The sequence below is a fragment of the Strix aluco genome, unplaced genomic scaffold (assembly GCF_031877795.1).
Source record: "Strix aluco isolate bStrAlu1 unplaced genomic scaffold, bStrAlu1.hap1 HAP1_SCAFFOLD_60, whole genome shotgun sequence".
Classification (NCBI taxonomy): domain Eukaryota; kingdom Metazoa; phylum Chordata; class Aves; order Strigiformes; family Strigidae; genus Strix; species Strix aluco.
In genome coordinates this window covers 1197608-1213664 of record NW_027436642.1, presented here as the reverse complement: position 1 = coordinate 1213664, position 16057 = coordinate 1197608, and positions in this window count along the sequence as shown.

Sequence of the window (16057 nt, the reverse complement as noted above, 5' to 3'; positions counted from 1 at the left end):
CACTTCTGCTTCCCAGGCACAGAGAAGGTGGTAGCAGGGAATTCTCTGCCTGCCTTTCCCCAGTGCTCTGCAAGCTCTCCAGAACAACAGCAAATCTGGGGCTCTGTGCTTTCTTTTGTTCTGAACAAGTGTTATTGTTTTCTGCAGAAAAGCGATTCTGCGAAGCAATGTGAACACTTCTGCTTCCCAGGCACAGAGAAGGTGCTAGCAGGGAATTCTCTGCCTGCCTTTCCCCAGTGCTCTGCAAGCTCTCCAGGACAACAGCAAATCTGGGGCTCTGTGCTTTCTTTTGTTCTGAACAAGTGTTAGTGTTTTCTGCAGAAAAACGATTCTGCGAAGCAATGTGAACACTTCTGCTTCCCAGGCACAGAGAAGGTGCTAGCAGGGAATTCTCTGCCTGCCTTTCCCCAGTGCTCTGCAAGCTCTCCAGAACAACAGCAAATCTGGGGCTCTGTGCTTTCTTTTGTTCTGAACAAGTGTTAGTGTTTTCTGCAGAAAAGCGATTCTGCGAAGCAATGTGAACACTTCTGCTTCCCAGGCACAGAGAAGGTGCTAGCAGGGAATTCTCTGCCTGCCTTTCCCCAGTGCTCTGCAAGCTCTCCAGGACAACATAGAATCTGGGGCTCTGTGCTTTCTTTTGTTCTGAACAAGTGTTAGTGTTTTCTGCACAAAGGCGATCCTGCGAAGCAACGTAAACACTTCTGCTTCCCAGGCACAGAGAAGGTGCTAGCAGGGAATTCTCTGCCTGCCTTTCCCCAGTGCTCTGCAAGCTCTCCAGAACAACAGCAAATCTGGGGCTCTGTGCTTTCTTTTGTTCTGAACAAGTGTTAGTGTTTTCTGCACAAAGGCAATTCTGCGAAGCAATGTGAACACTTCTGCTTCCCAGGCACAGAGAAGGTGCTAGCAGGGAATTCTCTGCCTGCCTTTCCCCAGTGCTCTGCAAGCTCTCCAGAACAACAGCAAATCTGGGGCTCTGTGCTTTCTTTCATTCTGAACAAGTGTTAGTGTTTTCTGCAGAAAAGCGATTCTGCGAAGCAATGTGAACACTTCTGCTTCCCAGGCACAGAGAAGGTGCTAGCAGGGAATTCTCTGCCTGCCTTTCCCCAGTGCTCTGCAAGCTCTCCAGGACAACATAAAATCTGAGGCTCTGTGCTTTCTTTTGTTCTGAACAAGTTTTAGTGTTTTCTGCACAAAGGCAATTCTGCGAAGCAATGTGAACACTTCTGCTTCCCAGGCACAGAGAAGGTGCTAGCAGGGAATTCTCTGCCTGCCTTTCCCCAGTGCTCTGCAAGCTCTCCAGGACAACATAAAATCTGAGGCTCTGTGCTTTCTTTTGTTCTGAACAAGTGTTAGTGTTTTCTGCACAAAGGCAATTCTGCGAAGCAATGTGAACACTTCTGCTTCCCAGGCACAGAGAAGGTGCTAGCAGGGAATTCTCTGCCTGCCTTTCCCCAGTGCTCTGCAAGCTCTCCAGGACAACAGCAAATCTGGGGCTCTGTGCTTTCTTTTGTTCTGAACAAGTGTTAGTGTTTTCTGCACAAAAGCGATTCTGCGAAGTAATGTGAACACTTCTGCTTCCCAGGCACAGAGAAGGTGGTAGCAGGGAATTCTCTGCCTGCCTTTCCCCAGTGCTCTGCAAGCTCTCCAGAACAACAGCAAATCTGGGGCTCTGTGCTTTCTTTTGTTCTGAACAAGTGTTATTGTTTTCTGCAGAAAAGCGATTCTGCGAAGCAATGTGAACACTTCTGCTTCCCAGGCACAGAGAAGGTGCTAGCAGGGAATTCTCTGCCTGCCTTTCCCCAGTGCTCTGCAAGCTCTCCAGGACAACATAAAATCTGAGGCTCTGTGCTTTCTTTTGTTCTGAACAAGTGTTAGTGTTTTCTGCACAAAGGCAATTCTGCGAAGCAATGTGAACACTTCTGCTTCCCAGGCACAGAGAAGGTGCTAGCAGGGAATTCTCTGCCTGCCTTTCCCCAGTGCTCTGCAAGCTCTCCAGGACAACAGCAAATCTGGGGCTCTGTGCTTTCTTTCGTTCTGAACAAGTGTTACTGTTTTCTGCACAAAAGCGATTCTGCGAAGCAACGTAAACACTTCTGCTTCCCAGGCACAGAGAAGGTGCTAGCAGGGAATTCTCTGCCTGCCTTTCCCCAGTGCTCTGCAAGCTCTCCAGAACAACAGCAAATCTGGGGCTCTGTGCTTTCTTTTGTTCTGAACAAGTGTTAGTGTTTTCTGCACAAAGGCGATTCTGCGAAGCAATGTGAACACTTCTGCTTCCCAGGCACAGAGAAGGTGCTAGCAGGGAATTCTCTGCCTGCCTTTCCCCAGTGCTCTGCAAGCTCTCCAGAACAACAGCAAATCTGGGGCTCTGTGCTTTCTTTCCTTCCGAACAAGTGTTAGTGTTTTCTGCATAAAGGCGATTCTGCGAACTAATGTGAACACTTCTGCTTCCCAGGCACAGAGAAGGTGCTAGCAGGGAATTCTCTGCCTGCCTTTCCCCAGTGCTCTGCAAGCTCTCCAGAACAACAGCAAATCTGGGGCTCTGTGCTTTCTTTTGTTCTGAACAAGTGTTAGTGTTTTCTGCACAAAAGCGATTCTGCGAAGCAATGTGAACACTTCTGCTTCCCAGGCACAGAGAAGGTGCTAGCAGGGAATTCTCTGCCTGCCTTTCCCCAGTGCTCTGCAAGCTCTCCAGAACAACAGCAAATCTGGGGCTCTGTGCTTTCTTTTGTTCTGAACAAGTGTTAGTGTTTTCTGCAGAAAAGCGATTCTGCGAAGCAATGTGAACACTTCTGCTTCCCAGGCACAGAGAAGGTGCTAGCAGGGAATTCTCTGCCTGCCTTTCCCCAGTGCTCTGCAAGCTCTCCAGGACAACATAAAATCTGAGGCTCTGTGCTTTCTTTTGTTCTGAACAAGTTTTAGTGTTTTCTGCACAAAGGCAATTCTGCGAAGCAATGTGAACACTTCTGCTTCCCAGGCACAGAGAAGGTGCTAGCAGGGAATTCTCTGCCTGCCTTTCCCCAGTGCTCTGCAAGCTCTCCAGGACAACATAAAATCTGAGGCTCTGTGCTTTCTTTTGTTCTGAACAAGTGTTAGTGTTTTCTGCACAAAGGCAATTCTGCGAAGCAATGTGAACACTTCTGCTTCCCAGGCACAGAGAAGGTGCTAGCAGGGAATTCTCTGCCTGCCTTTCCCCAGTGCTCTGCAAGCTCTCCAGAACAACAGCAAATCTGGGGCTCTGTGCTTTCTTTTGTTCTGAACAAGTGTTAGTGTTTTCTGCACAAAAGCGATTCTGCGAAGTAATGTGAACACTTCTGCTTCCCAGGCACAGAGAAGGTGGTAGCAGGGAATTCTCTGCCTGCCTTTCCCCAGTGCTCTGCAAGCTCTCCAGAACAACAGCAAATCTGGGGCTCTGTGCTTTCTTTTGTTCTGAACAAGTGTTATTGTTTTCTGCAGAAAAGCGATTCTGCGAAGCAATGTGAACACTTCTGCTTCCCAGGCACAGAGAAGGTGCTAGCAGGGAATTCTCTGCCTGCCTTTCCCCAGTGCTCTGCAAGCTCTCCAGGACAACAGCAAATCTGGGGCTCTGTGCTTTCTTTTGTTCTGAACAAGTGTTAGTGTTTTCTGCAGAAAAACGATTCTGCGAAGCAATGTGAACACTTCTGCTTCCCAGGCACAGAGAAGGTGCTAGCAGGGAATTCTCTGCCTGCCTTTCCCCAGTGCTCTGCAAGCTCTCCAGAACAACAGCAAATCTGGGGCTCTGTGCTTTCTTTTGTTCTGAACAAGTGTTAGTGTTTTCTGCAGAAAAGCGATTCTGCGAAGCAATGTGAACACTTCTGCTTCCCAGGCACAGAGAAGGTGCTAGCAGGGAATTCTCTGCCTGCCTTTCCCCAGTGCTCTGCAAGCTCTCCAGGACAACATAGAATCTGGGGCTCTGTGCTTTCTTTTGTTCTGAACAAGTGTTAGTGTTTTCTGCACAAAGGCGATCCTGCGAAGCAACGTAAACACTTCTGCTTCCCAGGCACAGAGAAGGTGCTAGCAGGGAATTCTCTGCCTGCCTTTCCCCAGTGCTCTGCAAGCTCTCCAGAACAACATAGAATCTGGGGCTCTGTGCTTTCTTTTGTTCTGAACAAGTGTTAGTGTTTTCTGCACAAAGGCAATTCTGCGAAGCAATGTGAACACTTCTGCTTCCCAGGCACAGAGAAGGTGCTAGCAGGGAATTCTCTGCCTGCCTTTCCCCAGTGCTCTGCAAGCTCTCCAGAACAACAGCAAATCTGGGGCTCTGTGCTTTCTTTCATTCTGAACAAGTGTTAGTGTTTTCTGCAGAAAAGCGATTCTGCGAAGCAATGTGAACACTTCTGCTTCCCAGGCACAGAGAAGGTGCTAGCAGGGAATTCTCTGCCTGCCTTTCCCCAGTGCTCTGCAAGCTCTCCAGGACAACATAAAATCTGAGGCTCTGTGCTTTCTTTTGTTCTGAACAAGTTTTAGTGTTTTCTGCACAAAGGCAATTCTGCGAAGCAATGTGAACACTTCTGCTTCCCAGGCACAGAGAAGGTGCTAGCAGGGAATTCTCTGCCTGCCTTTCCCCAGTGCTCTGCAAGCTCTCCAGGACAACATAAAATCTGAGGCTCTGTGCTTTCTTTTGTTCTGAACAAGTGTTAGTGTTTTCTGCACAAAGGCAATTCTGCGAAGCAATGTGAACACTTCTGCTTCCCAGGCACAGAGAAGGTGCTAGCAGGGAATTCTCTGCCTGCCTTTCCCCAGTGCTCTGCAAGCTCTCCAGAACAACAGCAAATCTGGGGCTCTGTGCTTTCTTTTGTTCTGAACAAGTGTTAGTGTTTTCTGCACAAAAGCGATTCTGCGAAGTAATGTGAACACTTCTGCTTCCCAGGCACAGAGAAGGTGGTAGCAGGGAATTCTCTGCCTGCCTTTCCCCAGTGCTCTGCAAGCTCTCCAGAACAACAGCAAATCTGGGGCTCTGTGCTTTCTTTTGTTCTGAACAAGTGTTATTGTTTTCTGCAGAAAAGCGATTCTGCGAAGCAATGTGAACACTTCTGCTTCCCAGGCACAGAGAAGGTGCTAGCAGGGAATTCTCTGCCTGCCTTTCCCCAGTGCTCTGCAAGCTCTCCAGGACAACATAAAATCTGAGGCTCTGTGCTTTCTTTTGTTCTGAACAAGTGTTAGTGTTTTCTGCACAAAGGCAATTCTGCGAAGCAATGTGAACACTTCTGCTTCCCAGGCACAGAGAAGGTGCTAGCAGGGAATTCTCTGCCTGCCTTTCCCCAGTGCTCTGCAAGCTCTCCAGGACAACAGCAAATCTGGGGCTCTGTGCTTTCTTTCGTTCTGAACAAGTGTTACTGTTTTCTGCACAAAAGCGATTCTGCGAAGCAACGTAAACACTTCTGCTTCCCAGGCACAGAGAAGGTGCTAGCAGGGAATTCTCTGCCTGCCTTTCCCCAGTGCTCTGCAAGCTCTCCAGAACAACAGCAAATCTGGGGCTCTGTGCTTTCTTTTGTTCTGAACAAGTGTTAGTGTTTTCTGCACAAAGGCGATTCTGCGAAGCAATGTGAACACTTCTGCTTCCCAGGCACAGAGAAGGTGCTAGCAGGGAATTCTCTGCCTGCCTTTCCCCAGTGCTCTGCAAGCTCTCCAGAACAACAGCAAATCTGGGGCTCTGTGCTTTCTTTCCTTCCGAACAAGTGTTAGTGTTTTCTGCATAAAGGCGATTCTGCGAACTAATGTGAACACTTCTGCTTCCCAGGCACAGAGAAGGTGCTAGCAGGGAATTCTCTGCCTGCCTTTCCCCAGTGCTCTGCAAGCTCTCCAGAACAACAGCAAATCTGGGGCTCTGTGCTTTCTTTTGTTCTGAACAAGTGTTAGTGTTTTCTGCACAAAAGCGATTCTGCGAAGCAATGTGAACACTTCTGCTTCCCAGGCACAGAGAAGGTGCTAGCAGGGAATTCTCTGCCTGCCTTTCCCCAGTGCTCTGCAAGCTCTCCAGAACAACAGCAAATCTGGGGCTCTGTGCTTTCTTTTGTTCTGAACAAGTGTTAGTGTTTTCTGCAGAAAAGCGATTCTGCGAAGCAATGTGAACACTTCTGCTTCCCAGGCACAGAGAAGGTGCTAGCAGGGAATTCTCTGCCTGCCTTTCCCCAGTGCTCTGCAAGCTCTCCAGGACAACAGCAAATCTGGGGCTCTGTGCTTTCTTTTGTTCTGAACAAGTGTTAGTGTTTTCTGCACAAAGGCGATTCTGCGAAGCAACGTAAACACTCCTGCTTCCCAGGCACAGAGAAGGTGCTAGCAGGGAATTCTCTGCCTGCCTTTCCCCAGTGCTCTGCAAGCTCTCCAGAACAACAGCAAATCTGGGGCTCTGTGCTTTCTTTTGTTCTGAACAAGTGTTAGTGTTTTCTGCAGAAAAGCGATTCTGCGAAGCAATGTGAACACTTCTGCTTCCCAGGCACAGAGAAGGTGCTAGCAGGGAATTCTCTGCCTGCCTTTCCCCAGTGCTCTGCAAGCTCTCCAGGACAACATAAAATCTGAGGCTCTGTGCTTTCTTTTGTTCTGAACAAGTGTTAGTGTTTTCTGCACAAAGGCAATTCTGCGAAGCAATGTGAACACTTCTGCTTCCCAGGCACAGAGAAGGTGCTAGCAGGGAATTCTCTGCCTGCCTTTCCCCAGTGCTCTGCAAGCTCTCCAGAACAACAGCAAATCTGGGGCTCTGTGCTTTCTTTTGTTCTGAACAAGTGTTATTGTTTTCTGCACAAAAGCGATTCTGCGAAGCAATGTGAACACTTCTGCTTCCCAGGCACAGAGAAGGTGCTAGCAGGGAATTCTCTGCCTGCCTTTCCCCAGTGCTCTGCAAGCTCTCCAGAACAACAGCAAATCTGGGGCTCTGTGCTTTCTTTTGTTCTGAACAAGTGTTAGTGTTTTCTGCACAAAGGCGATTCTGCGAAGCAATGTGAACACTTCTGCTTCCCAGTCACAGAGAAGGTGCTAGCAGGGAATTCTCTGCCTGCCTTTCCCCAGTGCTCTGCAAGCTCTCCAGAACAACAGCAAATCTGGGGCTCTGTGCTTTCTTTTGTTCTGAACAAGTGTTAGTGTTTTCTGCAGAAAGGCGATTCTGCGAAGCAATGTGAACACTTCTGCTTCCCAGGCACAGAGAAGCTGCTAACAGGGAATTCTCTGCCTGCCTTTCCCCAGTGCTCTGCAAGCTCTCCAGGACAACATAGAATCTGGGGCTCTGTGCTTTCTTTTGTTCTGAACAAGTGTTAGTGTTTTCTGCAGAAAAGCGATTCTGCAAAGCAATGTGAACACTTCTGCTTCCCAGGCACAGAGAAGCTGCTAGCAGGGAATTCTCTGCCTGCCTTTCCCCAGTGCTCTGCAAGCTCTCCAGGACAACAGCAAATCTGGGGCTCTGTGCTTTCTTTCGTTCTGAACAAGTGTTAGTGTTTTCTGCACAAAAGCGATTCTGCGAAGCAATGTGAACACTTCTGCTTCCCAGGCACAGAGAAGGTGCTAGCAGGGCATTCTCTGCCTGCCTTTCCCCAGTGCTCTGCAAGCTCTCCAGGACAACATAGAATCTGGGGCTCTGTGCTTTCTTTTGTTCTGAACAAGTGTTAGTGTTTTCTGCACAAAGGCGATTCTGCGAAGCAATGTGAACGCTTCTGCTTCCCAGGCACAGAGAAGGTGCTAGCAGGGAATTCTCTGCCTGCCTTTCCCCAGTGCTCTGCAAGCTCTCCAGAACAACAGCAAATCTGGGGCTCTGTGCTTTCTTTTGTTCTGAACAAGTGTTAGTGTTTTCTGCACAAAGGCGATTCTGCGAACTAATGTGAACACTTCTGCTTCCCAGGCACAGAGAAGGTGCTAGCAGGGAATTCTCTGCCTGCCTTTCCCCAGTGCTCTGCAAGCTCTCCAGGACAACATAAAATCTGAGGCTCTGTGCTTTCTTTTGTTCTGAACAAGTGTTAGTGTTTTCTGCACAAAGGCAATTCTGCGAAGCAATGTGAACACTTCTGCTTCCCAGGCACAGAGAAGGTGCTAGCAGGGAATTCTCTGCCTGCCTTTCCCCAGTGCTCTGCAAGCTCTCCAGAACAACAGCAAATCTGGGGCTCTGTGCTTTCTTTTGTTCTGAACAAGTGTTAGTGTTTTCTGCAGAAAAGCGATTCTGCGAAGCAATGTGAACACTTCTGCTTCCCAGTCACAGAGAAGGTGCTAGCAGGGAATTCCCTGCCTGCCTTTCCCCAGTGCTCTGCAAGCTCTCCAGGACAACATAGAATCTGGGGCTCTGTGCTTTCTTTTGTTCTGAACAAGTGTTAGTGTTTTCTGCACAAAGGCGATTCTGCGAACTAATGTGAACACTTCTGCTTCCCAGGCACAGAGAAGGTGCTAGCAGGGAATTCTCTGCCTGCCTTTCCCCAGTGTTCTGCAAGCTCTCCAGAACAACAGCAAATCTGGGGCTCTGTGCTTTCTTTCCTTCCGAACAAGTGTTAGTGTTTTCTGCATAAAGGCGATTCTGCGAACTAATGTGAACACTTCTGCTTCCCAGGCACAGAGAAGGTGCTAGCAGGGAATTCTCTGCCTGCCTTTCCCCAGTGCTCTGCAAGCTCTCCAGAACAACATAGAATCTGGGGCTCTGTGCTTTCTTTTGTTCTGAACAAGTGTTAGTGTTTTCTGCACAAAGGCAATTCTGCGAAGCAATGTGAACACTTCTGCTTCCCAGGCACAGAGAAGGTGCTAGCAGGGAATTCTCTGCCTGCCTTTCCCCAGTGCTCTGCAAGCTCTCCAAGACAACATAAAATCTGAGGCTCTGTGCTTTCTTTTGTTCTGAACAAGTGTTAGTGTTTTCTGCACAAAGGCAATTCTGCGAAGCAATGTGAACACTTCTGCTTCCCAGGCACAGAGAAGGTGCTAGCAGGGAATTCTCTGCCTGCCTTTCCCCAGTGCTCTGCAAGCTCTCCAGAACAACAGCAAATCTGGGGCTCTGTGCTTTCTTTTGTTCTGAACAAGTGTTAGTGTTTTCTGCACAAAAGCGATTCTGCGAAGTAATGTGAACACTTCTGCTTCCCAGGCACAGAGAAGGTGGTAGCAGGGAATTCTCTGCCTGCCTTTCCCCAGTGCTCTGCAAGCTCTCCAGAACAACAGCAAATCTGGGGCTCTGTGCTTTCTTTTGTTCTGAACAAGTGTTATTGTTTTCTGCAGAAAAGCGATTCTGCGAAGCAATGTGAACACTTCTGCTTCCCAGGCACAGAGAAGGTGCTAGCAGGGAATTCTCTGCCTGCCTTTCCCCAGTGCTCTGCAAGCTCTCCAGGACAACATAAAATCTGAGGCTCTGTGCTTTCTTTTGTTCTGAACAAGTGTTAGTGTTTTCTGCACAAAGGCAATTCTGCGAAGCAATGTGAACACTTCTGCTTCCCAGGCACAGAGAAGGTGCTAGCAGGGAATTCTCTGCCTGCCTTTCCCCAGTGCTCTGCAAGCTCTCCAGGACAACAGCAAATCTGGGGCTCTGTGCTTTCTTTCGTTCTGAACAAGTGTTACTGTTTTCTGCACAAAAGCGATTCTGCGAAGCAACGTAAACACTTCTGCTTCCCAGGCACAGAGAAGGTGCTAGCAGGGAATTCTCTGCCTGCCTTTCCCCAGTGCTCTGCAAGCTCTCCAGAACAACAGCAAATCTGGGGCTCTGTGCTTTCTTTTGTTCTGAACAAGTGTTAGTGTTTTCTGCACAAAGGCGATTCTGCGAAGCAATGTGAACACTTCTGCTTCCCAGGCACAGAGAAGGTGCTAGCAGGGAATTCTCTGCCTGCCTTTCCCCAGTGCTCTGCAAGCTCTCCAGAACAACAGCAAATCTGGGGCTCTGTGCTTTCTTTCCTTCCGAACAAGTGTTAGTGTTTTCTGCATAAAGGCGATTCTGCGAACTAATGTGAACACTTCTGCTTCCCAGGCACAGAGAAGGTGCTAGCAGGGAATTCTCTGCCTGCCTTTCCCCAGTGCTCTGCAAGCTCTCCAGAACAACAGCAAATCTGGGGCTCTGTGCTTTCTTTTGTTCTGAACAAGTGTTAGTGTTTTCTGCACAAAAGCGATTCTGCGAAGCAATGTGAACACTTCTGCTTCCCAGGCACAGAGAAGGTGCTAGCAGGGAATTCTCTGCCTGCCTTTCCCCAGTGCTCTGCAAGCTCTCCAGAACAACAGCAAATCTGGGGCTCTGTGCTTTCTTTTGTTCTGAACAAGTGTTAGTGTTTTCTGCAGAAAAGCGATTCTGCGAAGCAATGTGAACACTTCTGCTTCCCAGGCACAGAGAAGGTGCTAGCAGGGAATTCTCTGCCTGCCTTTCCCCAGTGCTCTGCAAGCTCTCCAGGACAACAGCAAATCTGGGGCTCTGTGCTTTCTTTTGTTCTGAACAAGTGTTAGTGTTTTCTGCACAAAGGCGATTCTGCGAAGCAACGTAAACACTCCTGCTTCCCAGGCACAGAGAAGGTGCTAGCAGGGAATTCTCTGCCTGCCTTTCCCCAGTGCTCTGCAAGCTCTCCAGAACAACAGCAAATCTGGGGCTCTGTGCTTTCTTTTGTTCTGAACAAGTGTTAGTGTTTTCTGCAGAAAAGCGATTCTGCGAAGCAATGTGAACACTTCTGCTTCCCAGGCACAGAGAAGGTGCTAGCAGGGAATTCTCTGCCTGCCTTTCCCCAGTGCTCTGCAAGCTCTCCAGGACAACATAAAATCTGAGGCTCTGTGCTTTCTTTTGTTCTGAACAAGTGTTAGTGTTTTCTGCACAAAGGCAATTCTGCGAAGCAATGTGAACACTTCTGCTTCCCAGGCACAGAGAAGGTGCTAGCAGGGAATTCTCTGCCTGCCTTTCCCCAGTGCTCTGCAAGCTCTCCAGAACAACAGCAAATCTGGGGCTCTGTGCTTTCTTTTGTTCTGAACAAGTGTTATTGTTTTCTGCACAAAAGCGATTCTGCGAAGCAATGTGAACACTTCTGCTTCCCAGGCACAGAGAAGGTGCTATCAGGGAATTCTCTGCCTGCCTTTCCCCAGTGCTCTGCAAGCTCTCCAGAACAACAGCAAATCTGGGGCTCTGTGCTTTCTTTTGTTCTGAACAAGTGTTAGTGTTTTCTGCACAAAGGCGATTCTGCGAAGCAATGTGAACACTTCTGCTTCCCAGTCACAGAGAAGGTGCTAGCAGGGAATTCTCTGCCTGCCTTTCCCCAGTGCTCTGCAAGCTCTCCAGAACAACAGCAAATCTGGGGCTCTGTGCTTTCTTTTGTTCTGAACAAGTGTTAGTGTTTTCTGCAGAAAGGCGATTCTGCGAAGCAATGTGAACACTTCTGCTTCCCAGGCACAGAGAAGCTGCTAACAGGGAATTCTCTGCCTGCCTTTCCCCAGTGCTCTGCAAGCTCTCCAGGACAACATAGAATCTGGGGCTCTGTGCTTTCTTTTGTTCTGAACAAGTGTTAGTGTTTTCTGCAGAAAAGCGATTCTGCAAAGCAATGTGAACACTTCTGCTTCCCAGGCACAGAGAAGCTGCTAGCAGGGAATTCTCTGCCTGCCTTTCCCCAGTGCTCTGCAAGCTCTCCAGGACAACAGCAAATCTGGGGCTCTGTGCTTTCTTTCGTTCTGAACAAGTGTTAGTGTTTTCTGCACAAAAGCGATTCTGCGAAGCAATGTGAACACTTCTGCTTCCCAGGCACAGAGAAGGTGCTAGCAGGGCATTCTCTGCCTGCCTTTCCCCAGTGCTCTGCAAGCTCTCCAGGACAACATAGAATCTGGGGCTCTGTGCTTTCTTTTGTTCTGAACAAGTGTTAGTGTTTTCTGCACAAAGGCGATTCTGCGAAGCAATGTGAACGCTTCTGCTTCCCAGGCACAGAGAAGGTGCTAGCAGGGAATTCTCTGCCTGCCTTTCCCCAGTGCTCTGCAAGCTCTCCAGAACAACAGCAAATCTGGGGCTCTGTGCTTTCTTTTGTTCTGAACAAGTGTTAGTGTTTTCTGCACAAAGGCGATTCTGCGAACTAATGTGAACACTTCTGCTTCCCAGGCACAGAGAAGGTGCTAGCAGGGAATTCTCTGCCTGCCTTTCCCCAGTGCTCTGCAAGCTCTCCAGGACAACATAAAATCTGAGGCTCTGTGCTTTCTTTTGTTCTGAACAAGTGTTAGTGTTTTCTGCACAAAGGCAATTCTGCGAAGCAATGTGAACACTTCTGCTTCCCAGGCACAGAGAAGGTGCTAGCAGGGAATTCTCTGCCTGCCTTTCCCCAGTGCTCTGCAAGCTCTCCAGAACAACAGCAAATCTGGGGCTCTGTGCTTTCTTTTGTTCTGAACAAGTGTTAGTGTTTTCTGCAGAAAAGCGATTCTGCGAAGCAATGTGAACACTTCTGCTTCCCAGTCACAGAGAAGGTGCTAGCAGGGAATTCCCTGCCTGCCTTTCCCCAGTGCTCTGCAAGCTCTCCAGGACAACATAGAATCTGGGGCTCTGTGCTTTCTTTTGTTCTGAACAAGTGTTAGTGTTTACTGCACAAAGGCAATTCTGCGAACTAATGTGAACACTTCTGCTTCCCAGGCACAGAGAAGGTGCTAGCAGGGAATTCTCTGCCTGCCTTTCCCCAGTGTTCTGCAAGCTCTCCAGAACAACAGCAAATCTGGGGCTCTGTGCTTTCTTTCCTTCCGAACAAGTGTTAGTGTTTTCTGCATAAAGGCGATTCTGCGAACTAATGTGAACACTTCTGCTTCCCAGGCACAGAGAAGGTGCTAGCAGGGAATTCTCTGCCTGCCTTTCCCCAGTGCTCTGCAAGCTCTCCAGAACAACATAGAATCTGGGGCTCTGTGCTTTCTTTTGTTCTGAACAAGTGTTAGTGTTTTCTGCACAAAGGCGATTCTGCGAAGCAATGTGAACACTTCTGCTTCCCAGGCACAGAGAAGGTGCTAGCAGGGAATTCTCTGCCTGCCTTTCCCCAGTGCTCTGCAAGCTCTCCAGGACAACAGCAAATCTGGGGCTCTGTGCTTTCTTTCGTTCTGAACAAGTGTTAGTGTTTTCTGCACAAAAGCGATTCTGCGAAGTAATGTGAACACTTCTGCTTCCCAGGCACAGAGAAGGTGCTAGCAGGGAATTCCCTGCCTGCCTTTCCCCAGTGCTCTGCAAGCTCTCCAGAACAACAGCAAATCTGGGGCTCTGTGCTTTCTTTTGTTCTGAACAAGTGTTAGTGTTTTCTGCACAAAGGCGATTCTGCGAAGCAATGTGAACGCTTCTGCTTCCCAGGCACAGAGAAGGTGCTAGCAGGGAATTCTCTGCCTGCCTTTCCCCAGTGCTCTGCAAGCTCTCCAGGACAACATAAAATCTGGGGCTCTGTGCTTTCTTTTGTTCTGAACAAGTGTTAGTGTTTTCTGCACAAAGGCGATTCTGCGAACTAATGTGAACACTTCTGCTTCCCAGGCACAGAGAAGGTGCTAGCAGGGAATTCTCTGCCTGCCTTTCCCCAGTGCTCTGCAAGCTCTCCAGGACAACAGCAAATCTGGGGCTCTGTGCTTTCTTTTGTTCTGAACAAGTGTTAGTGTTTTCTGCACAAAGGCGATTCTGCGAAGCAACGTAAACACTTCTGCTTCCCAGGCACAGAGAAGGTGCTAGCAGGGAATTCTCTGCCTGCCTTTCCCCAGTGCTCTGCAAGTTCTCCAGAACAACAGCAAATCTGGGGCTCTGTGCTTTCTTTTGTTCTGAACAAGTGTTAGTGTTTTCTGCACAAAAGCGATTCTGCGAAGCAATGTGAACACTTCTGCTTCCCAGGCACAGAGAAGGTGCTAGCAGGGAATTCCCTGCCTGCCTTTCCCCAGTGCTCTGCAAGCTCTCCAGGACAACATAGAATCTGGGGCTCTGTGCTTTCTTTTGTTCTGAACAAGTGTTAGTGTTTTCTGCACAAAGGCGATTCTGCGAAGCAATGTGAACACTTCTGCTTCCCAGGCACAGAGAAGGTGGTAGCAGGGAATTCTCTGCCTGCCTTTCCCCAGTGTTCTGCAAGCTCTCCAGAACAACAGCAAATCTGGGGCTCTGTGCTTTCTTTTGTTCTGAACAAGTGTTAGTGTTTTCTGCACAAAGGCAATTCTGCGAAGCAATGTGAACACTTCTGCTTCCCAGGCACAGAGAAGGTGCTAGCAGGGAATTCTCTGCCTGCCTTTCCCCAGTGCTCTGCAAGCTCTCCAGAACAACAGCAAATCTGGGGCTCTGTGCTTTCTTTTGTTCTGAACAAGTGTTAGTGTTTTCTGCACAAAAGCGATTCTGCGAAGTAATGTGAACACTTCTGCTTCCCAGGCACAGAGAAGGTGGTAGCAGGGAATTCTCTGCCTGCCTTTCCCCAGTGCTCTGCAAGCTCTCCAGAACAACAGCAAATCTGGGGCTCTGTGCTTTCTTTTGTTCTGAACAAGTGTTATTGTTTTCTGCAGAAAAGCGATTCTGCGAAGCAATGTGAACACTTCTGCTTCCCAGGCACAGAGAAGGTGCTAGCAGGGAATTCTCTGCCTGCCTTTCCCCAGTGCTCTGCAAGCTCTCCAGGACAACATAAAATCTGAGGCTCTGTGCTTTCTTTTGTTCTGAACAAGTGTTAGTGTTTTCTGCACAAAGGCAATTCTGCGAAGCAATGTGAACACTTCTGCTTCCCAGGCACAGAGAAGGTGCTAGCAGGGAATTCTCTGCCTGCCTTTCCCCAGTGCTCTGCAAGCTCACCAGGACAACAGCAAATCTGGGGCTCTGTGCTTTCTTTCGTTCTGAACAAGTGTTACTGTTTTCTGCACAAAAGCGATTCTGCGAAGCAACGTAAACACTTCTGCTTCCCAGGCACAGAGAAGGTGCTAGCAGGGAATTCTCTGCCTGCCTTTCCCCAGTGCTCTGCAAGCTCTCCAGAACAACAGCAAATCTGGGGCTCTGTGCTTTCTTTTGTTCTGAACAAGTGTTAGTGTTTTCTGCACAAAGGCGATTCTGCGAAGCAATGTGAACACTTCTGCTTCCCAGGCACAGAGAAGGTGCTAGCAGGGAATTCTCTGCCTGCCTTTCCCCAGTGCTCTGCAAGCTCTCCAGAACAACAGCAAATCTGGGGCTCTGTGCTTTCTTTCCTTCCGAACAAGTGTTAGTGTTTTCTGCATAAAGGCGATTCTGCGAACTAATGTGAACACTTCTGCTTCCCAGGCACAGAGAAGGTGCTAGCAGGGAATTCTCTGCCTGCCTTTCCCCAGTGCTCTGCAAGCTCTCCAGAACAACAGCAAATCTGGGGCTCTGTGCTTTCTTTTGTTCTGAACAAGTGTTAGTGTTTTCTGCACAAAAGCGATTCTGCGAAGCAATGTGAACACTTCTGCTTCCCAGGCACAGAGAAGGTGCTAGCAGGGAATTCTCTGCCTGCCTTTCCCCAGTGCTCTGCAAGCTCTCCAGAACAACAGCAAATCTGGGGCTCTGTGCTTTCTTTTGTTCTGAACAAGTGTTAGTGTTTTCTGCAGAAAAGCGATTCTGCGAAGCAATGTGAACACTTCTGCTTCCCAGGCACAGAGAAGGTGCTAGCAGGGAATTCTCTGCCTGCCTTTCCCCAGTGCTCTGCAAGCTCTCCAGGACAACAGCAAATCTGGGGCTCTGTGCTTTCTTTTGTTCTGAACAAGTGTTAGTGTTTTCTGCACAAAGGCGATTCTGCGAAGCAACGTAAACACTCCTGCTTCCCAGGCACAGAGAAGGTGCTAGCAGGGAATTCTCTGCCTGCCTTTCCCCAGTGCTCTGCAAGCTCTCCAGAACAACAGCAAATCTGGGGCTCTGTGCTTTCTTTTGTTCTGAACAAGTGTTAGTGTTTTCTGCAGAAAAGCGATTCTGCGAAGCAATGTGAACACTTCTGCTTCCCAGGCACAGAGAAGGTGCTAGCAGGGAATTCTCTGCCTGCCTTTCCCCAGTGCTCTGCAAGCTCTCCAGGACAACATAAAATCTGAGGCTCTGTGCTTTCTTTTGTTCTGAACAAGTGTTAGTGTTTTCTGCACAAAGGCAATTCTGCGAAGCAATGTGAACACTTCTGCTTCCCAGGCACAGAGAAGGTGCTAGCAGGGAATTCTCTGC